Source organism: Pseudophryne corroboree, chromosome 8 (assembly GCF_028390025.1).
Source record: "Pseudophryne corroboree isolate aPseCor3 chromosome 8, aPseCor3.hap2, whole genome shotgun sequence".
NCBI classification, from domain to species: Eukaryota; Metazoa; Chordata; class Amphibia; order Anura; family Myobatrachidae; genus Pseudophryne; species Pseudophryne corroboree.
This window is the reverse complement of record NC_086451.1, coordinates 57,076,319-57,100,356: the sequence shown is the minus strand read 5'-3', so window position 1 is coordinate 57,100,356 and position 24,038 is coordinate 57,076,319. Positions and strand designations below refer to the sequence as shown.

The window sequence follows — 24,038 nt, the reverse complement described above, 5'->3', positions numbered from 1 at the left end:
CATAAAAAGGTTCAAATTCAAGATGGAATCACTCAGAGCAGTGATAGCGAACCTGGAAGAAGGGGACTATATGATATCTCTGGACATCAAAGATGCTTATCTCCATGTCCCAATCTTCCCTTCTCACCAGGGGTACCTCAGGTTTGTGGTTCAAAACTGTCATTATCAGTTTCAGACGCTGCCGTTTGTATTGTCCACGGCACCCCGGGTCTTTACCAAGGTAATGGCCGAAATGATGATTCTTCTTCGAAGAAAAGGCGTCTTAATTATCCCTTACTTGGACGATCTCCTGATAAGGGCAAGATCCAGGAAACAGTTAGAGTTCGGAGTAGCACTGTCTCAGGTAGTGCTACGTCAGCACGGGTGGATTCTAAATATCCCAAAATCACAGCTGATTCCAACAACACGTCTACTGTTCCTGGGGATGATTCTGGACACAGTCCAGAAAAAGGTGTTTCTCCCGGAGGAGAAGGCCAGGGAGTTATCCGAGCTAGTCAGGAACCTCCTAAAACCAGGCCAAGTGTCAGTGCATCAATGCACGAGAGTCCTGGGAAAAATGGTGGCTTCTTACGAAGCAATTCCATTCGGAAGATTCCATGCAATTCTGGAACTAAGGGCCATTTACAATGCCCTAAGTCAAGCAAGGCCTCTGCTTCAGGGTCAGTCGGTATTGATCCAATCGGACAACATCACGGCAGTCGCCCACGTCAACAGACAGGGCGGCACAAGAAGCAGGAGGGCAATGGCAGAAGCTGCAAGGATTCTCCGCTGGGCGGAAAATCATGTGGTGGCACTGTCAGCAGTGTTCATTCCGGGAGTGGACAACTGGGAAGCAGACTTCCTCAGCAGACACGACCTCCACCCGGGAGAGTGGGGACTTCACCCAGAAGTCTTCCAAGTGATTGTAAACCGTTGGGAAAAACCAAAGGTGGACATGATGGCGTCCCGTCTCAACAAAAAACTGGACAGATATTGCGCCAGGTCAAGGGACCCTCAGGCAATAGCGGTGGACGCTCTGGTAACACCGTGGGTGTACCAGTCGGTGTATGTGTTCCCTCCTCTGCCTCTCATACCCAAAGTACTGAGAATCATAAGAAGGAGAGGAGTAAGAACTATACTCGTGGCTCCGGATTGGCCAAGAAGAACTTGGTACCCGGAACTGCAAGAGATGCTCACGGAGGACCCGTGGCCTCTACCTCTAAGAAAGGACCTGCTCCAGCAGGGACCTTGTCTGTTCCAAGACTTACCGTGGCTGCGTTTGACGGCATGGCGGTTGAATGCCGGATCCTGATGGAAAAAGGCATTCCAGATGAAGTCATCCCTACCCTGATCAAAGCCAGGAAGGATGTAACCGCGAAACATTATCACCGCATTTGGCGGAAATATGTTGCGTGGTGTGAGGCCAAGAAGGCCCCCACAGAGGAATTTCAACTGGGTCGTTTCCTGCATTTCCTGCAAGCAGGACTGTCTATGGGCCTAAAATTAGGATCCATTAAGGTTCAGATTTCGGCCCTGTCGATCTTCTTCCAGAAAGAACTGGCTTCAGTGCCTGAAGTTCAGACGTTTGTCAAGGGGGTACTGCATATACAGCCTCCTTTTGTGCCACCAGTGGCACCTTGGGATCTCAATGTAGTTTTAGGGTTCCTAAAATCACATTGGTTTGAACCACTCACCACTGTGGAATTAAGATATCTCACATGGAAGGTGGTCATGCTGTTAGCTCTGGCGTCAGCCAGGCGTGTCTCAGAATTGGCGGCTTTGTCATATAAAAGCCCTTACCTAATTTTTAATTCAGACAGGGCAGAATTGAGGACTCGTCCTCAATTTCTCCCTAAGGTGGTTTCAGCGTTTCACATGAACCAACCTATTGTGGTGCCTGCGGCTACTAGGGACTTGGAGGACTCCAAGTTGTTGGACGTAGTCAGGGCCCTGAAAATATATGTTTCCAGGACGGCTGGAGTCAGAAAATCTGACTCGCTGTTTATCCTGTATGCACCCAACAACCTGGGTGCTCCTGCTTCTAAGCAGACGATTGCTCGTTGGATTTGTAGTACAATTCAGCTTGCACATTCTGTGGCAGGACTGCCACAGCCAAAATCTGTTAAAGCCCATTCCACAAGGAAAGTGGGCTCATCTTGGGCGGCTGCCCGAGGGGTCTCGGCTTTACAACTTTGCCGAGCAGCTACTTGGTCAGGGGCAAACACGTTTGCAAAATTTTACAAATTCGATACCCTGGCTGAGGAGGACCTGGAGTTCTCTCATTCGGTGCTGCAGAGTCATCCGCACTCTCCCGCCCGTTTGGGAGCTTTGGTATAATCCCCATGGTCCTTACGGAAGTCCCAGCATCCACTAGGACGTCAGAGAAAATAAGAATTTACTTACCGATAATTCTATTTCTCGTAGTCCGTAGTGGATGCTGGGCGCCCATCCCAAGTGCGGATTGTCTGCAATACTTGCATATAGTTATTGTTACAAAAAAATCGGGTTGTTTATTGTTGTGAGCCATCTTTTCAGAGGCTCCTACGTTTATCATACTGTTAACTGGGTTCAGATCACAAGTTGTACGGTGTGATTGGTGTGGCTGGTATGAGTCTTACCCGGGATTCAAAATCCTTCCTTATTATGTACGCTCGTCCGGGCACAGTATCCTAACTGAGGCTTGGAGGAGGGTCATAGGGGGAGGAGCCAGTGCACACCAGCTAGTCTAAAGCTTTTACTTTTGTGCCCAGTCTCCTGCGGAGCCGCTATTCCCCATGGTCCTTACGGAAGTCCCAGCATCCACTACGGACTACGAGAAATAGAATTATCGGTAAGTAAATTCTTATTATTAATGCAACTGTTCTATAAAAATCCCCCCCCCCCCCCCGCCTTCAATCATTTGGTTAATTATTTATTAATTCATTTATTCATTCATACGTTTAATCCAGGTTGCAGTTTATAATAATATCAACTTCTTCCAATATTTCATAATTAGAAAAGGGGATGCTTAGCACATCCTCCTCATTTATCATACGTTTGCCCTAAATTGGCCGCCAGTCGTCTTTGAATACCAGTAACAGTGACAGAATGTGCAGTTCTCTTATCTGTTCCGGCAGCTTTCACTACATGCTGTTCTCTTACCTGTTTTTGCAGCTTTGACGATCTGCTGTACTCTCCTATTCCTGCAGCTTTGAATACATACTGCTCTCTCTTATCTCCTCTTGCAGCTTTGCGACCTGCTGTTCTGTCTTACCTGCTCTTGAGCTATATGACCTGCTGTTCTGTCTTACCTGCTCTTGAGCCAGAGCTGGCCATAGGCATAGGCAAACTAGGCAATTGCCTAGGGCATTTGATATGCCTAGGGGCATCATCAGCTTCTGCTGATTAAAATGATATGCGACATGCCTATATTCTGTATGTAGCATTTCATATGCAGATACAGCCACAGTCTCACACAGTATATAGGCATGCTGCATATCATTTTAATCAGCAGAAGCTGCTTGTGCATCCTAGCCACATAGCAATGCAAATAAGATGCATTTTCATAAAAAAAAAGTGCCCGACGTTAGCATTGATGCAAGATTTGTGAGGACACATCTGTATCCATGCAGAGGCAGAGGTCACAGTGTTAGTGGCAGTGTGAGTGCTGTGTGCATGTGAGTGGGTTGGTTGTGCAGTAGTGTTTAGAATATGTGTAAGGAGCATTATGTGTGTCATGTAAAAATGCATTAATAATGTGCAACATATGTGTAAAGGGCCACTATGTGTGTCATTATGTGTATAAGGGCATTAATAATGTGCGGCATATGTGTAACAGGGTACTACTGTATGTGTGTCATTATGTGTATAGGGGCACTAACAATGTGCAGCAAATGTGTAGGGGGCACTATGTGTGTCATTATGTGTATAAGGGCATTAATAATGTGCGGCATGTGTGTAAGGGACATTATGTGTAAAAGGGCATTAATAAAGGTTGTCATTATGTGTAAGGTGCATTATGTTTATAAGGACATTAATGTGTCTCATATGTGTAAGGGGCATTACTGTGTGGAATTGTGTATAAATGCATTACTAATGTGTGGCATTATGTGTATAAGGTGCTCCACTATGTGGCGTTGCAAATAGAAAGGGCACTACTGTGTCATCTAATGTGAATAAAGAGCAATAAGGTGTGGTGTAATGTGAATATGGAGCAATTCAGTGTGATGTAATGTGAATAAGGGGCTCTACTGTGAGGAATAACGTTTATAAGGTAAAGTGATACTACTGTGGGATCGAATATGAATTATGGACACTATCGCAAGATAAAATGTGAATAAAGTTGCAGTACTGTGTGACGTAATTGGAATTGGGGTTACTATTGTGTAGCCATGTCCCTTCCCAGCAAGAAGATGCCCCTTTTTGGGCTGTGCGTCAAATGTGCGAACTGTTCCTATTTAAAATATAGGGGGTACAAGGACTGCTATGGGTGAGGGGTAATGGTGCTGGGAAAGATGTGCAAGGTCAGAGGCAGAACCAGCGGTGGTGCTAGGGGGCACCAGCCAAAATCTTGCCTGGGGCATCATATTGGTTAGGGCCGGCTCTGTCTTGAGCTATATGACCTGCTGTTCTGTCTTACCTGCTCTTGAGCTATATGACCTGCTGTTCTGTCTTACCTGCTCTTGAGCTATATGACCTGCTCAGTGGTGGAACTAGCGAGCGGTGGGCCCAGGTGTGACAAAATGCTTTGGACCTCCCCCATCCCATCCGAGTCCACCCCCTCACCTTTGGAGAGGATCTGGTGAGGGGGACCTGCTCAGGGCCAGAGAAATGGATACCTAGCAACAGTGCCGTAACTAGACATTTTAGCACTGTGTGCAAGAAACGGCATCGGAGCTCCACCCATGCATGTAAAACGGGCAGTGCGCGCCGTAGGCGCGCGCAAAAATACATAGTGGCGTGGCTTCATGGGGAAGGGGTGTGGCCACAAAATAATACCAATTCATAAAACGGTGTACAGTAGTCTCCATTATTCAAATTACGCCGCACAATAGCACCACTACACCAGGTAGAGACCCTTTTACACCTTACGGCGGACAGATTCCTCTTTTTACACATTACAGCAGACAGCGTCCCCTTTTTACACATAACGGCAGACAGCGTGCCCTTGTTACACATTACGGCACACAGCGTCCCCCTTTTTACACATTACGGCAGGCAGATTCACCCTTTTTACACATTGCGGCTGACAGCGTCCCCTTTTTGCACATCACGGCAGACAGATTCCCCCTTTTTACACATTACGTCAGGCAGATTCCCCCTTCTTACACATTGCGGCAGGCAGATTCCCCCTTTTTACACATTGCGGCAAAGATTCCCCCTTTTTACACATCACGTCAGGCAGATTCCCCCTTTTTACACATTACGTCAGGCAGATTCCCCCTTTTTACACATTACGTCAGACAGATTCCCCCTTTTTACACATTGCGGCAGGCATATTCCCCCTTTTTACACATTGCGGCAGGCATATTCCCCCTTTTTACACATTGCGGCAAAGATTCCCCCTTTTTACACATTAGGCAGGCAGATTCCCCCTTTTTACACATTGCGGCAGGCATATTCCCCATTTTTACACATTGCGGAAGACAGTCCCCCTTTTTGCACATGGAAAGAAAGAAAGAAAGAAAGAAAGAAAGAAAGAAAGAAAGAAAGAAAGAAAGAAAGAAAGAAAGAAAGAAAGAAAGAAAGAAAGAAAGAATTATACTTACCCTCTCCGCTGGCTCAGGCTCCTCGGTGCAGCTTCTGGCAGATCACGATTCCCGGGCAGGAGAGAAGGAGGAGGAGGGAGGTGGAGGAGGGAGCCGCAGCAGCGCTGTGTTATTGGTGGAGGCGCTGCTGCTGCTGTCCCTCTGCTTCACTATAGGCTGTTCTCGGAAGACAGCCTATAGTGAAGCAGAGGGACAGCAGCAGCAGTGCCTCAACCAGTAGCAAAGCGCTGCTGCGGCTCCCTCCTCCACCTCCTTCCTTCTCCTTACCCCCGTGACCGCTGCGCTGCTCTTCTCTCCTGTGTCCCGCGGGCAGCTGCGGGCAGCGGTTGCCCGCAGCACACAGCGGCTTGTAATGAGTCACTTTGACTCATTACATGCTTTGGGCCCCTGGACAGTGGCGGGCCCCAGTGCAACGCACTGGTTGCACTGGCGGTAGTTCCGCCTCTGGACCTGCTGTTCTGTCTTACCTGCTCTTGAGCTATATGACCTGCTGTTCTGTCTTACCTGCTCTTGAGCTTTGCGACCTGCTGTTCTGTCTTACCTGCTCTTGAGCTTTGTTGCTATTTGTCTGGCTCTTGGAAAGTTGGGATCCCATTTCAAAATATTGCCAGTATTGTATGATAATGATGAATGATTGTGGTCTTTAGTTCAAACACAACACTCCAGATATCCCCCTCCCCCCCCTTCCCACTAGGACAGGCGTGTAAAACATGTGGCACAGCGGCAACAGAGTCTGCTGTGTGTTTTCGCACGGCAGGCGATAAGATCCTAACTGCGCATGCGTATGCACCGGAATGCGCCGGCTCGTCGGACAACAACAACGGGCATCGCTGGTCAGCGACAAGATGGTGCAAAAATTCTGATTGCACGGGCGGCGTTCGCAAAGTGATTGACAGGAGGAGGCCATTTGTGGGTGGTAACTGAGTGTTTACAGGGAGTGTCTGGAAAAACCCAGGCGTTCCCAAGCGTTTTCAGGGAGGGTGTGTGACGTCAGCTCCGGCCCTGATCAGCCTGTTCTCATTGCACTGTAGGAGTAAGTCCTGGGCTGCGCAGAGACTGCACACACTGGATTTTAGCAGCTTGGTGTGCACATGGGATCGCACACTTGCACGGCGACTTTATACTCCCCCTGGGGCGGCGACTATCTGAACGCAGGACAGTAAAGTTAGCAGCCCAGTGATCAGGTCTGAATCACCCCCATGATCCTAGTTATGTTGAGGACTGTTTGGGACATGTATAGGTAAATGATATATGGAAGCCGGAGTAGTAAGTGAATACTCTAGACATCCCTCCTCTCATCTAGCCACCACATTACGGCGTATATTTACAAAGTAGCAATATTTTCTGAAATACAAAACAGGCTTCCGCAGAGAAATAATGGATTTCTCAGGCGGTCCCGACGGGAGTTTCGGTTGTCAGCAATTTAATAAACTGTGAAAAGCCTCTTACCGGGGAAAAGCTGACCAGAATCCCTACAGCCGACAATCAGGGGCTATTCCCACTCTTGGGTGTCCACAACACCCACAGAGCGGGATAGATCCTGTGGCGAGCCACCGAGCCCGCAAGGGGACTCCTAGCGCTCGCCCCGCTGCCGGCATTCTGGCGGGCGGAATGCCGCTGTCGGGATACTAACGGCCGGCATCCTGTCCGCCGGGAATCAATATGTATTCCCTGTTCCCTACAGTGTGATTAGGCTGCAGCAGAGCTGGAGGTTTTATACATCCTCTAGCCGACATTCCACCTCGCTCATTTAATTATCCCCCGGAGATCCAGCAAGGGAGCTGCTCTGATTAAAGATTACAGAGTAATAGGTCCATCAGGCTCAATTAGATTGCTAGAGAAACACTACAGTTTTGCTACAGCATTTTAAATGGTGAAGAGATATCTTCTTTAGAGAAAATCTGGAAAACTATCACAAAGCTTATCTCTGGAGAATTGCGTTACTGGCTGCTGCTTTCCTGCGGAGGGCAGTTACCATGGGTTACCGCAGTAAGGGTATGCCTCTGAATTACAGTGGTAACTCATTTTGCAGCTGTAATACAAAGCATTAGCTGCCGTTGCATTATGTAAATGTACGTTATACCACTTTCTCATACGTCCTAGAGGATGCTGGGGTCACATCAAGAACCATTGGTTATAGACGGGATCCGCAGGAGACATGGGCACTTTAAGACTTTGAATGGGTGTGAACTGGCTCCTCCCTCTATGCCCCTCCTCCAGACCCCAGTTTAGATCTGTGCCCAGGCAGACTGGATGCAATCTGAGGAGCTCTACTGAGTTTCTCGGATAAAGACTTTTGTTAGGTTTTTTATTTTCAGGGAGACTGCTGGCAACAGGACACCATTAGCTCCTGAGGGTTTGGAACACTAGGTACGCCTAGGAGTTCATTCCCAGAGCCCGCCGTCACCCCCCTTGCAGAGCCAGAAGACAGGTGAGTAGAAGAAGAAAAGAAGACTTCAGTGACGGCTTCTGAGGTACCGCACAGCGATCGCGCTGCGCGCCATGCTCCCACACACAGCGGCACTGTAGGGTGCAGGGCACGGGTGGGGGGCGTCCTGGGCAGCATAAAATCCTCATATGTGACTGGAAAACAAGGGTATGAGTGCCTAGGCACTAAATCCTGACCCCCGCCAGTATAAATATAATAAAAAATAGCAGGGGTGAAGCGCGCCATTAAGGGGGTGGGGCTTAGCCCTCACAGCTCTCATCAGCGCCATTTTCTCTTGTAGAGATGCTGGTCCTTCCTCACACTACTGTATACATAACAGAGTGAAAAACAGGGGGGGGGGGGGGCACAGTTGATTTGAGGCAATATATAAAGGTTTCAGAACCGGGATTGAGCGCTGGGTTGTGAGCTGGCAAACTCCATCTGTGTCTTCCTGACAGACTTTACTGTGGGTCTGTCCCCTATATGCCCGGGGTGTCGGTGGGTGTTTGGTACACGTGTGTCGGCATATCTGAGGCTGTGGGAGTGACCCTGTCGACACCGCCGGCTCTTGATGCATCTTGGTACTTGTGTGTCGACACGTCGGTGGCTGAATGTGTTTCCCAAGAGAAAACGATATTAGGGACACAGACGGATGTGGGTGGCCATGTAGGCACCACCATTATCTGACTGGGTAGAACATTTGCATATCAGAAAGGGTATATATATATATATATATATATATATAAAGTAAGGTTGAATAACTCTGTGTCCCCAACACAGACGTAGAAATGTCATGTTCATAGCTATATTTCCCTCAGACCCCTCGGGGTCGCAAAAATGTTATTTTGCCCAGTTACTACTCCCTGATATCGACACGGATACTGTTTCCTATGTCGACCATAATGTTTTCTGATTACATCCGCCAAAAAAAAAAAAAAAAAGCATTCAGTACATGAGTAGTGCACATTAAAGACGTCACTGAGGACTCTGGCTGTTCCTGACAGAAGGGTCTATGTGTGGATATGTATATGTATATATATATATATGTATATATAATTGTGTATGTATATATAAAGTTATGATGAAAGCTGAGGTATCGTTCCTCATTCTCATGTGCTGAGAGCTCTGTGTGAGAAAGTCTGGGTCAGCCCTGACAAAATGGTTTCAAATCCTCATGAGGATTCTGATTGTTTATTTCTTTTCCCGCCGCGGACAGAATAAAGTGGGAGTCGCCCCCTGTTCTGCATGGGGCCCTGTCACAAATACAGTGGATTGTATGCAGGAAGCTACGTTATATTCTAGTTATGTGTCCGAGACTACGTTAGTTAGTCCTGCCATTACATGCGCATGGGGAAGTAGTAGTATTCAAATATGGTCGGGTACCTTGTCATCCGATGTAGATACCCTGGGGAGAGATGGGATACTCCTTATGTTGGGTCATATCAAAGACACTGCAGCATACTTTCGTGCGACTGCAAGGGATATAGGACTCTTGGGTTCACAGGCCAATTCCATGGCGGTCTCGGCTAGGAGGGCGTTGTGGATTCACCAATGCAATGCTGATGCTGACTCCGAGAAGAAGGGGAGTCTCTTCCCTATGAAGGTGAAGCCTGGTTTGGTGACGGTCTAGTTAATTTCATCTCGACAGCTGCCGCGGGTAAGTCCGCCTTCTTGCCCTATGTTCCCTCACTATGGATGATGACACATCATTGTCGGATGTAGTCATTTCGGCCCAATAGATACAGATTCCTCTTTCTTTGCAGGTAGAGGAAGGAGAAAAGGGAAGAGGTCCGCAACCTCTTCAAGATCACAGGAGAGGAGATCATCCTCTGTTTCTGCCACATCCACCGCATGACACTGGGACTCTCCTGCGGGAGCCCACACTGGTGGGGCCACGACTAAAACTCTTCAGTCAGTCCTGGAACGGACCTGGACCCGGGAGTTTTTACGAATAGTGTCCCAAGGGTACATACTGGAGTTTCCAGACATTTCCCCTCACTAATTTTTCAAATTACCGATTCTCCTCCGGACGGGGAGGTAGTTTGCGACGCAATACAAAGGTTGTATCAGGATCAAATCATTGGCCTGGTTTCCCCTGTCGCAACAGGGAGAAAAGGCTTTTATTCAAGCCTCTTCGTGGTCCGAAGCCAGACGGCTCGGTCAGACCAATCCTAAATCTGAAATCCATCAATTTCTACTTAAAGAAATTCAAATCCAAGATGGAATCTCTCAGGGCAGTGATTTCCAATCTGGAAAAAGGAGTTTTTTCAAGGTCTCAGTAGACATAACGGAGGCCTAATTACATTTTTCTCCTCATTAGGCTTACCTGAGGTTTGCAATTCAGGGTTGTCATTACCAATTTCGGAGTGATGGCGGTAATGATGGTTCTCCGTCGCTAGTAAGGAGTCACAATTGCGCTCTCCCTGACAGTTCTTCAACAACAGGGTTGGTTCCTGAACTTGCCGGAATCACTGTTGGTCCCGACGCGGTTGTCGGTTTTGGGAATAATACTAGACACAGAACTACAGAGAGTTTTTTCTTCCAGGGGGAAAAGGCTCTGGAGATCCAGAGTCTGGTCAAACAAATTCCGAGACCAGCAAGAGTGTCAATTCATCAATACATTAGGTTGCTGGGAAAGCTGGTTGCGGCCTACGAGGCCACTCAGTTTGGCAGGTTCCATGCCAGGGTGTTCCAGGGGGGCCTGTTGGACAAGTGGTCCGGTTCCCACCTACACATACACCGGAGGATAATCCTGTCTTCCAAGACCAGAATCTCACTCCTGTGGTGGCTGCGCAGTCCTCACCTCCTAGAGGGGCGCAAGTTCGAGATCCAAGACTGGATCCTAGCGACCACGGATGCAAGCCTCCTAGGCGGGGGGGGCAGTCACACAGGGGGAAAACTTCCAAGGAAGATGGTCAAGTTAGGAAACTTGTCACCACATAAACGGTCTAGAGTTAAGGGACGTTTTCAACGGTTTTCTACAGACGAAAAAGCAGAACAGCATTGGCAGACACCACAAGGGTTTTCCGCTGGGCGGAAAAACATACAAGCGCTCTGTCGGCGATGTTCGTTCCAAGAGTGGACAACTGAGAAGCAGACTTCCTCAGCAGTCACGATCTCCATCCAGGAGAGGGGAGACCTCCTCCAAGTAGTCTTCTAAAAGGTGACATGTCGTTGGGATTTCCTCAAGTAGGAGTGATGGCATCTCGTCTCAGCAAGAAGCTTCAGAGTTCCAGGTCAAGGGACCCTTAAACGGGAACAGTGAATGCACTGGTGACACCGTGGGTGTTTTCAGTCGGTATATGTATTCCCTACGGGTTCTCTCGTTCCAAAAGTTCTGGGATCATAAAAAGGAAATTCGTGCGAGCCTCATGGTCCCAGACTGGCCAAGAAGAGCTTGGTATCCAGATCTCAGGAATTACTCATAGGAGATCCCTGGCTTTTTCCTTTGTGCGAGGACCTGTTGCGGCAGGGGCCGTGCGTGTATTAGGTCTTACCGCGGCTATGACGACATGGCGGTTGACCGCCAAATCCTAGTCCGTAAGGCTATTCCCACGGAATTAGTTCTCCACACTTACTCAGGCTAGAAAAGGGGTAACGTCTAAACATTACTACCATATTTGGAGAAAATAAGTTTATTGGTGCGAATCCAAGAAGACTCCTACGGCAGAGTTATCAGCTAGGACGTTTTCTCCATTTTCTACAAACAGGTGTGGATGCGGGCCTAAACTTGGGCTCAATTAAAATCGGCCTTAGCGGGTTTCTTTTAGAATAAGTTGGACTCCCTTCCAGAAGTTCAGACTGTTGTGAAGTTCGTGTTGCACATCCAACCTCCATTTGTGCCCCAGTGGCACCATTGGATCTTAATGGGGTGTTGCAGTTCCTTCAATCACATTGGTTTGAATCTTTAAGTAAGGAGGAGTGAATTTCCTCACTTGGAAAGTGGTCGTCAGGTTGGCCTTGACATACGCAATGCGAGTGTCTGAGTTTGTGGCCTGGTCTCACAAGAGACCTTATTTGATCTTCCATGAAGTTAAAGCAGAGTTGGAAACTCGTCAACAATTTCTACCAAAGGTGGTTTTCTTTCCACATGTACCAACCTATGGTGGTACCTGTGACTACCGACGCCTTCGCTGAGTCGAAGTCTCTGCATGTGGTCAGAGTTTTGAAAATTTATGTTGCCAAGACGGCTCCGTTTAGGAACACAGGCTCTGTTTGTCCTGTTTGCTTCCAACAAGATTGGGTGTCCTGCTTCCAAGCAGACCGTTGCGCGCTGGATCTGTGGTACGATTCAGCATGCTCATCTCACGGCAGGATTGCCGTTACCGAAATAGGTGAAGGCCCATTCTACTAGAAAGGTGGGCTCATCCGGGACGGTTGACCGGGGAGTCTCGGCATTGCAACTTTGCCGAGCAACCTTTTAGCAAGCAATTTGGCTAAGTAATACAGTTTAATACCTTGGCCGAGGTTGACCTCATGTTTGGTCATTCGGTACTGCAGAGTCGTCCGCACTCTCCCGCCCATTCTAGAGTTTTGGTATAACCCCATGGTTCTTGATGTGACCCCAGCATCCTCTAGGACGTATGAGAAAATAGGATTTTAATACCTACCAGTAAATCCTTTTCTCTTAGTCCGTAGAGGATGCTGGGCGCCCGTCCCAGTGCGTACTATATCTGCAGTGATTATTTGTGGTTACACACATGTTGTGTTATGTTTCTTGTCAGCCAGGTGCTGCAATTGTTCATGCCGTTGGCTTGTATTCTGTGGAATACCACGTTCTGCGGCATGCTTGAGGTGTGAGCTGGTAAGATGCTCACCGTGGTTTAACAATAAATCCTTTCCTCGAAATGTCCATCTCCCTGGGCACAGTTTCTATAACTGGGGTCTGGAGGAGGGGCATAGAGGGAGGAGCCAGTTCACCCCCATTCAAAGTCTTAAAGTGCCCATGTCTCCTGCGGATCCCGTCTATACCCCATGGTTCTTGATGTGACCCCAGCATCCTCTACGGACTAAGAGAAAAGGATTTACCGGTAGGTATTAAAATCCTATTTTTCCACTGCCACAATAACCTAGATTATTGGCGGGATAACCCAGGTCGCTGCTCAGTGGAAAAGGACCCCCAAAAATAAACCCCGGGTTCAATGACCTGGGAATCCATCCTCAAGCACATTGCGTCAACTCAGTTGTAATTTGGGTTCTGCATTTCACTGAGAATTCGCACTGCAAATTACATTAGCAATTCAATTCCAAATGTGGAATTGCATTTTACCAGCAACTTCCTGTGTTTTTTTGTGTTTTGTTTTTTTGTGCACAAACTTCTGAACAGGTGAAATGTGAGGGAAAGTCTTTATTTGAAAGTAAAAATGTCAGGACACGGCGTTATTCAAGCCATGCTGCACTGCAGGTAGGGCAGATGTAACATGTGCAGAGAGAGTTAGATTTGGGTTGTTTAAACTGAAATCTAAATTACAGCCAGTATTTACCCTATACAGACACAATATAACCCACCCAAATCTAAATCTTTTACACATGTTACATCTGCCCCACATGCAGTGCACATGGTTTTGCCCAGTTGCTAACTTTTTGTGTTTGCTAACAACTCAAAATAACCCCCACAGCACAGGTCCTCTGGTACACCCCTCCAAGTGAATAATAGTATAATTTAGCCAATAAATACAATTATGTGGGACAAGGCTGTGGATGTGTTTTATTGATGGGAACTACGTTTTTTTTTTTACCTTGTTCTGTACATGGGAGCTAAAAGTGTTTCCCCCCCCAACTGTTTACAACATTGTATATAAACAATGTGAAATACATTAAACACATTTTTCTGTACCCCAAAATACTGGAAAGACTTTAATTTGCTGAGAAACACTTGCTGACTATAATTTATCAATCATTAATTAATACAAAAATCAGCCAGTTTACACCTTTTAAGAACCTCTGGTGCTTTCCTCATGGCCACTAACTATAGGGGTCATTCCGAGTTGATCGCTAGTTGAAAATGTTCGCTGTGCAGTGATGATGCAAAAAAAAGGCACTTCTGCGCATGCGTATGCGGCGCAATGCGCACGCGCGACGTACTTTCACAATGGCTGATGTGGTTTTGCACAAGGTCTAGCGATGCATTTCAGTCGCACTGCTGACCGCAGAGTGATTGACATGAAGTGGGCGTTTCTGGGTGCCAACTGAGGCGTGACTGGTCGAACACAGGACGTGTTTGTGACGTCAAATCCGGAACTGAACAGTCTGAAGTGATCGCAAGCTAGGAGTAGGTCTGGAGCTACTCTGAAGCTGCACAATTTTTTTTTTGTAGCCGCTCTGCGATCCTTTCATTCGCACTTCTGCTAAGCTAAAATACACTCCCAGTGGGCGGCGGCTTAACGTTTGCACGGCTGCTAAAAACTGCTAGCGAGCGATCAACTCGGAATAACCCCCTATATACTTTAGTCCTGCTATCTCCGTAGCCAATTTATTGGGGTTAAGGATGCACTTTTCCCAAGTTGCTTTTTGTTGAAAGTTTGTGCAACCTCACTGCGAGTCCAGCAAACTGGCATTTCCAATTGAGTCTCACATTGTTCCGGTGCAGGCGTTGTCACAAAGGGGCAGATGTATTAAACCTGGAGAAGTGATAAAGCAGTGATAAGTGGAAGGTGATAACGCACCAGCCAATCAGCTCATAACTGTCAATTTACATACTGGAGCTGATTGGCTAGTGCGTTATCACCTTGCACTTATCACAGCTTTATCACTTCTCCAGGCTTAATACATCTGACCCAAATTATGCAAGTTTTATGTTGCGAGTTCAAATTTGCACACTCGCATCTGAATTGATTTTGGGAGGCATTCGATTTGCCGGCTGTCGGGATCCTGGCTGTCAGGAGACCGATGCCGGAATCCTGACACCCGGTGAAATACCTCTGATCGGAATACCAGCCACCGGCCGAAATCCCCACTCGAGGGGGAGTGTAACCGGTTGCCACCGGGCCTGAAGCACAGCGAGCCCACATGGTATTCCAGCTGTCGGGATCCCAACAGCCGGCAAATGATACCGAATCCTTAATTTCTCTACGTACTGTATGGGGTAGTTTCGGCCTTTCTGAGTTGCCTTGGAACGTACAATAATGAAAATGGGTAGGCTAAAACTGAGATTAGGGGGGATATCCAATTAGCGGGGCTAATTGTCCCACCGGGGGCTAGCTAATTAGCCCCGATAAAACCCGCGGCACGCGCCGGCTTATCAGGGATTTTGTTGCACCTGTCTCCTGCAGGCGAAGCGAAACAGCGAAAACGGGGCTTTTTCACGCAAACACACACAGGTTTCGCTGAACCTGTGTGTTTTCAGGAGAAGGTAGGTTTTTTTTTTACAGGCGATCCATCTGGATAGCATGTAAAAAAAATCGGTGAAACATCGGAAAAAAGTCAGAAAAATTGACGTTTTTCGGACTCAATGTTTTACCGGGGATAATTGGATATCCCCCTAGTTGGTCTGTCATACTAAAAATCTGCCAAAGGCTAAATGAAAATATTTATGGGCAGCCGCGAGAATCCCAGGCTATAGCGGTCAGTCCGTCTGAAGGTCAGCAGTAAATCTGCATATTGGCTGTAAAATTCTGTCTCAATGACATTTGAAGCTTCTGACGTCTAACAGAACATTAACGGCTCCATTGAGGCTAAAGTGACAGGTGGAGCTGTTCCCTGAAAGACAGCCACTGCAATCTCTGTTGTTAATAGAACAATGAAGATAGAATGAATTTCTGGGGTGTAATTAGCTCCGTTCTGCAGTGCTGATTCCCATCTCCTATCCTTACTAAACGCCTCTCCCAGCTAAAGGCTCCCGTCTTCTTAATTAAATAGGATTCCTGCTCCGCTGCCTTCTGCCAAGAAATCTCATGGGACTGTGGTGAGGCAGAGGTATCACACCACACAAAAGAGATTGGGAAGGCTTTAAACCTGAACATCTTCAGGGCTAACTGCTGCTAAATGTGTACTCAAGGGATGATAACTAAGCAGTAGCGTGAATTGTCTTTAGCCATATCCTCATAAGATTTGATTTATAGCCTTTGAGAATATACAAGTTCTTTTTCATAGATGAAAGAGGGATATATTGGCTTAACAGCTGCAGAATATTGCTTCATTGAATGGTACCACAGCATGTGCTCTTTTAATCAGGTACAAATCTCTCTATTAACTCCAGGGGAGGGATTTGGCCAACTGCAGAGATTCTGCCTATTATTTGGCAGCTATTGCTGTTTCATCAACAATGCCTAAAACTATATTTTGACAGCATCTCTATATAACGGAAGCGCAGTGGGGATCATCTATGCCATGCAGAATCCATAAAATATTCTTGTACTGCCAGAGTGAGCATGGCACCGTCACACTTACCTCCCAACGTACAGACTTACCTCCCAACGTACAGGAAACGTCGGCTGGACATGTGCAAAAGAACAGGGTTGTGGCCTTGTGCCAAGGAGTAAGTTCCGCAGTCGCAAGCCACGCTCCCCATTTTCATCACTCTGGGGGGGGGGGGATGCCCAGCACCAGAGGCATAGACAGAACTTTGTGGGGGCCATAGCATCATTCTGAAGGGGCCCTTGTCCCAATGCTTCTAGAGAGACACCTGAAAATAGTGCCCTAGTCATAGCAGTGCCATAGTTAATGTTATGCCCCATAGTATTGTCCTAGTTTATTTTATGGACTATAGTAGTGCCCTAATTCTCCTTATGTCACATTGTAGGGCTGCCAGTACATATTATGCAATACAGTGCCCCCAGTTTTCATTATGTCACACTATAGTGGCTCCACTTCATATTATGCCACACTATAGAGCCTCCACTTCATTTTGTGCCACATTACAGTGCCCCAGTTCATATTATGTAACATAATGCCCTCCAGTGATACACTGAGCGGGGCCACGAGTAAAACTAGATATAGTTTAGGCCCCAAGGTAGTCGTTTGTAAGGGTCCCTTTGTATCACCCAATGGGGAAAAATGTATATAACACATGTAACTTTGACAGCTCTGGGCCCCATGGCAGCTGCGCTCCCTGCCCAACACGCCAGAAGCCAGGTCTTTTGTTTCGGAAAACCGGTAAGTCCTTGTCGGTGGCAACAATCACCCACAGATGGAGTGACACCAAAATGCCGGCTCCTCTGCAGTGACAGAAGCCAGTTGCTGCAGTGTGACATTCTCCTGCAGCACCAAACTCCTGTCCTAGAAGAGGAGCTGACGGTGCAGACAGCCCAGCTCCGTGGCCAGCCCAGCATCTCCAGGGATGCTGGGCTTCCCTCGTAGTGATGTAATCGGTATTTCCAATAGACCACCCCCCTCCGATTTAGGACACTCCCCCTTTTCGGCCACGGGATACAGAGCACGCATTGGGTGTCACCAGACCCGGTGACACTTCTGGGTAGACCCCTGATAAGTGCTTTAGGGTGGTGTCTATTGGCCCTCAGCATTGTGTTTTTGTCAGTGGGCTTTGCGTAAACCGATGTAATAAGTTTGTTATGATTCAAGGAGATTTGTACATCCAAATAATGAATGTGGAGGGGCTATGTTGATAAGTGAATTTTATAGATAAAGTCCCCGATTGAAACTTTCCATTAATTGAAATGCTGTTTCTCCACCTGTCCAAAGCATCAATAAATCATCTATAAAGCGAGCAAATAGTAATTTTTTTTAGACACATTGGGGTCTGAGAAGAACAACTTTTTTTCTTCCCTGAATATGTAGATGTTAGCATATGACGTGGCCATGTTGCTGCCCATCGCAGAGCCCAAGTGTTGTTGATAATATCGCCCACTGAATAGAAAGTAATTTCTTGTTTTTCTTGTTACGGTTGGTTCCAATAATTGCAAGAAGAGTGCTTGATGAATTGCCTGTACTTTTTCTTTATGTAAAAATTGCTCCATTGCTGTTAAGCCGTCTTGGTGGGGGATGCTGGTGTGTAGATTGCACACATCCATTGTGGATCTGAAGTGGTTGAAGTAATAGAATAGAAAACCTAGATACAGAAAATTGGACATTGCAACAAAGACAAGAAGTGAAACAGAACACATACAATTGAGTTACCCGATATCTACATGGTAGACAGTCAAATACTTTGTAGGCCCATTAGGTGGCTAGCATGAAAGCATCTGAGGCGAGTTAAGTTCCAGTTTGATAGGGAAATGAGAGACCTGCAATGTGACCTACTGTAGTGTAGAAAACTTCAGGAGGCCAAACGTGAATCCAAAGAGACTGAAGGTAGTGTATATTACTTCTCCCTGTATGCAAATTGATAGAATCAAACTCATTTGAGTAGGAAGGGTTGGGATGTAGTTATGTGACTGGTGGTCAGAATACCTCCACCTACATCCCGCCCCCTCACTATCCCGATGGTAAACATGCCAACCAACAGAACCCTCGTGACCAAGCCCGCAGCATGGCGAGCCTGCGCGGGACTTCGTTGCACTCGCCCCCCCCCCCCACCACCACCACCACCAGCAAACTGCAGCTGGGATACCGGCATTGGGATGCTGACCGGCCACCGGTAACGCGATACACACCCGAAGGGTTATGGAAGTGGTGTCGGAGGCAATTTTGGTTGGAGTTGGAATCTACAGAAATGTACCGACTCAGGCTTCAGTTAAAAGTAAAAACTTATAATAGTAAGCGTCTCTGAGCATGTAAATCTGATCATTATATAGCAGAAAACACCAGGTGGAGAAAGCCATTAAAGTGCTGCTGAAATTGAAGTGAGATCAAACCAAGAAAGAAAAATCAGCACAGCAGTGGTTGTTCTGGTGAAAATAAGAAGACATTTTTTTTTTTTTATAGGAAAGCATTCGGTAATGTAATTATAGAAAGTTTGTGAGCAGAAGACAGCTCATATATTATTACCATGGTCTGTAAGTCTTAATTGTATATATTCTTTAGTTTAAGGTATATCCTACCTTTCTGTTGAACACTTTTTTCAGCAGATTGCTAATTTGTGTGTTTTACTAAGCATGTGCCAAATTGGCATCATATTTGGTAATCCAAAAGTAGTCAGATTAGGTAGATATATTATAAAAATAGATAATTAAGTAATTATCAGATAATTAGATAATTAATTATTAGATAATAGTAATTAAGGTAGCAGTGAGTCATTCCCAAGACATAAAAAATAGCAGAAAAGTTACTGATTGATGCAAAGACACAAGAGAGGGAGACGCCTGAGAGGAACATTATATATCAATTTTGCTGAAGTTTAACCTTTTGGTTTATTTTTATGCAAAACTGACGTTGTTTCTTGTGTCTTGCAGAACTACTTAACGTGAGATCTGCACTTTTACCTGGATGAAGTTGAAAGCAGCTGAAGTGTTATGTTGAAACACTGCAGTAATATTCAATGTCCATATAGGCAATACAGCGCTTTTCTGGCTAGGTGAGTGAATGCATCAGGATTCTAAGGCAATCAGTTTCTTTAAACCTAAGAGGATGAGGAGCGTTTATGAAAATCAATGCAACGGGAAAATATGTTATTGTGTATTGTAGCCAATAACATTCTACTTTTATTTTCAAAAACAATAATACAACGATCACAAACATTGTTGCTGTGGATATCCGGGGTCTACGTCGACCATTGAAAGGTCAACAGTCATTAGGTCGACCTCTAAAGGTGGACATGCATTAGGTCGACATAGACAAAAGGTCGACATGGTTAATAGGTTGATATGTAAAAGGTTGACAGTGCTTATGGTCGACAGTTACAAAAGGTCAACAGGCTGTAATGGTCAACACACATATGATTGACACACATGGTCGATACAGTTCTGTTGGGGTTTTTAGCATTTTAATCATTTTTTTCCTACTGTACCATTCACGATTGGGAATAGTAACCTTGCGAGAAACGAGCTATGCGAGGGGACGCAATACACTAAATGTACTTACACGTCCTTTGACGGCGAAAACGACACCAAAAATAATAATGTTGAGTCAACCTTTTTTGTGTCGGCCTTTTGTCATGTCGACCTTTTCATGTGTAGATCTTTGACTCTGTCAACCTTCCCTACTGTCGACCTTTTGTCAGGTCAACCTTTTTCATATGTCGACATTTTGACCCCGTTGACCTAAAAGCATGTCGACCATTAGTGGCCGACGTAATGACTGTAGACCATTTCACGTAGATCTGCATATCCATACCCGTCTCTGTGTACAACACCTTCATTTTATTTTTCACAAGGTTTCATTAAATGCCGCCTGTAGTGTTTAGTTTTTAGGGCATATCCAATTAGCAGCTGGATTTACCCAGTGCTGACCAATTAAATCAGCAGAGTTTACCCCACGTATTAAGCACCAAGGGTGTTATTTTCCGCGCAGTCTAAGGAGCTCCTAAGAAAAAGTCCAGGTTAAAATTTAACACGCGGTAAACCCCGCACCTAATTGGATAAGCCCCTATAACAATGTCTGGCATTAATCTTTAAACCGGGTTCTCCGGTTTCCTCCCACAATCCAAAAATATACTGGTGGGTTAATTGGCTCCCAACAAAATTAACCCTAGTGAATGTGTCTGTGTGTACATGTGGTAGGGCACAGGTTCTCAAACTCGGTCCTCAGGACCCCACACGGTGCATGTTTTGCAGGTCTCCTCACAAAATCACAAAATAAATAATTAGCTCCACCTGTGGACCTTTTAAAATGTGTCAGTGAATAATGAATACACCTGTGCACCTGCTGGGTTACCTGCAAAACATGCACTGTGTGGGCTCCGAGGACCGAGTTTGAGAACCTGTGTGGTAGGGAATCTAGATTGTAAGCTCCACTGGGGCAGGGACTGATGTGAATGAACAAATATTCTCTCTAAAGTGCTGCGGAATATGTCTGCGCTATACTAGAAATAACTGGTAATAAATAAAGAAATAAATCTTTTCACTCTTGCCATGGAAAAAGTGTATTAGTGAAATATACAGAAAATAATTATATTTAAATGTCAATATTATATTAGTTGTAAAAATGGGATGCCATTCTTCAAGAAATGCAGCCACATTGATTATGTATATTATATTACCATATTAGGCAATGGCGATCAGAGAATATTTATTACTGACATCAGTCCCTGCCATATTGCAACCTACAGTGTAAATACCCTAGCACACATTTTAGTTAGCAGCCAATTAGCCTACCAGACTATTTCTAGATCGTGTATACTAATTCCATATAAGTACTGAGAGAACATACAAACTCCACACATATAGGACACTGGTTGGAATGGAACAGTGTTAATTTTGACAGGGACTTTCAATTTAGCTTTAGTCTTAACCGCTTACTTAAAATTGTAGTAGGTTTATGCCTTGTTACGCAGATATTTTCTTTGTCTATATCCAGAAAATTTCAATAAATACTACTTGCATATAAAAATTGTAGTCGGTTTAAAGTCACATTTTAGTCTTTTGCTTTGTTTTAGTCAAGATTTAGGGGTACATTTACTAAGCAGTGATAAGAGCGGAGAAGTGAGCCAGTGGAGATGTTGCCCATGGCAACCAATCAGCACTGAAGTAACATCTATAATTTGCATACTATAAAATGATAAAGAGCTGCTGATTGGTTGATGGGGAAATATCTCCACTGGCTCACTTCTCCGCTCTTATCACTGCTTAGTAAATGTACCCCTTAGTCAGTGGGTCTCAGTTTTCATTTTAGTGTAATTTTAGTCAATGTTATAGTTCAGAGGTTCTCAAACTCGGTCCTCGGGGGCCCACACAGTGCATGTTTTGCAGGTAACCCAGCAGGTGCACAGGTGTATTAATTACTCACTGACACATTTTAAAAGGTCCACAGGTGGAGCTAATTATTTCACTTGCGATTCTGTGAGGAGACCTGCAAAACATGCACTGTGTGGGCCCCCGAGGACCGAGTTTGAGAACCTCTGTTATAGTTATACCTTTTGAAAACAGTTTAATGATAATGTAATGGATTTTGCTGAAGAACATTGCTCTAAAATTCGTCTAATTTATTGAATAGGGCATGCACAAATTTGCCTGAAAAACGTATGAAAATGCCTGTTTTTCGACGGGTCGGAAAATCCGACCTTAATTGAATATATACCATAACTGTTCTTTAAAAATGTAAAACCCTACTTCCAGTGTAAATTTTGACAAGTATTTTAAATTTAGTTTTAGTCACTTTTTTTTTGCTTTGGTTTAGTTAAGCTTTAGGTCCTTATTCAGCATCACACACAGAAGTCCAAAAATCGCAAATGGGCGCATGTTCTTCGACCGCATGGTGAGTGCGTGGAATTTTAGATTGCGATCGATTCGATTGCAACTAGATTGACAGCGGTGGGGGGGGGGTGTGACCATGCGGCGTTAGGGGGAGTGGTCCACACAATGCAGTCGTGTCCGGACCGTTTTAGCGGCGGCCGTGTGATGTCACACGCATCGCTGGGTGGCAGATACAGTAGCAGGTTTGCTATTTTAGCAAAACTGCAACAGAAGCTGAATAATGGGGGTCATTCCGAGTTGATCGCTAGCTGCCGTTGTTCGCAATGCAGCCATCAGGATAAAGATCTGAATTTTTGCCCATGCGTATGCACCGCAATGCGCAGGCGCGTCGTACAGATATAATGAGCATCGTGGTTTTGCACAGAGTGTAACGAACATTCCAGTCGCACGGCCGAACGCAGGAAGATTGACATGAAGTGGGCGTTTCTGGGTGTCAGGGAGAGCTTAGAAAAACGTAGGCGTGGCAGAAAAAACGCAGGCGTGGCTGGGCGGGTGTGTGACATCAAAAGCCGCCCCTCCGTCGTTAGAATCAACGCACACGAAGAGTAACTACAGGGCTGGTCTTGTTTTGCACAAAAAGATTTTGCAGGCGCTCTGCTGCACAAGCGTTCGCACTTCTGCATAATGAAAATACACTCCCCAGTGGGCGGCGACAATGCACGGCTGCTAAAAACTGCTAGCGAGCGATCAACTCGGAATGACCCCCAATGTCCTTACTCAGCGAATCTCAGTTTTCATTTTAGTCTAATTTTAGTCCTGAAAGAAACTGACCACTATGCTATCATGCTGTATTTTAGTTAAATAAAAACAATATAGTGTGGTTGATGTAACACAGTATTTTTACTGTAATTATTGAGCACACGACAAAGGAGCCATTAGCCTGAAACATTGTGTTTGTATCACAGTCTCTCCCAAGGGAGAATTGCTTTTATTTTTATATTTACTTTACGAGGGATTTTTCATATGATATGACATGCCTGTCTTCCTCTATGTATGGCGACCCGCCGACCGCCTGTACACTGGCTGCAGGGACTGACATGACAGCAGGACCAGTAAATTCAGATGTCCGTCCAGTTGTGGCTTGCTGAAGGACACATCGACCGCCTGATTGGTAAGTTTGTATGCTTACCAAATTGGCTGCTATGTCGGTAGATCCGCCATTCAACAGATCCGTCGACATAGTGTGGACCCAGCATCATGTGTCATATTAGTGGAATTATAGTTCCAATTCCATTCCAAACAACTTGTGTCTATATGTTGTGACTTGTGACGTTCTGTTACACATTCCATCTAATATTTTATCATCATACTCCACAAAACTCCAGCGTCGGACACATCCCTGCAACCTAAACCTAACCTCTCTTCCCGAAGCCTGACCCTCCCCCCCGCAGCCTAAACCTAACCCCCCACCCCCCCGCAGCCTATCCCTAGTTCTCCCTTCCCACAGCCTAAACCTAACCCCCCCTTCCTCCTGCAGCCTAACCCTAACCCTCCCCCACAGCCTAAACCTAACCCCCCCACCCCCTGCAGCCTAACCCTCCCCCCGCAGCCTAAACCTAACCGACCCCCACCCCCCGCAGCCTAACCCTAACCCTCCCCGGTGGTGCCTGACCCTAGTTCTCCCTTCCTGCAGCCTAA

General features: G+C 46.0%; 1 long non-coding RNA gene across 1 annotated transcript; it reads left to right on the top strand.

Moving 5' to 3' along the window:
* Positions 1 to 15,427: 15,427 nt before the first annotated feature.
* On the top strand, positions 15,428 to 23,512 carry LOC134948451 (uncharacterized). Its single transcript, XR_010182958.1, has 3 exons — positions 15,428 to 15,505; positions 19,443 to 19,564; positions 23,430 to 23,512. It is a non-coding gene; the product is annotated as an uncharacterized LOC134948451 (long non-coding RNA).
* Positions 23,513 to 24,038: the final 526 nt, after the last annotated feature.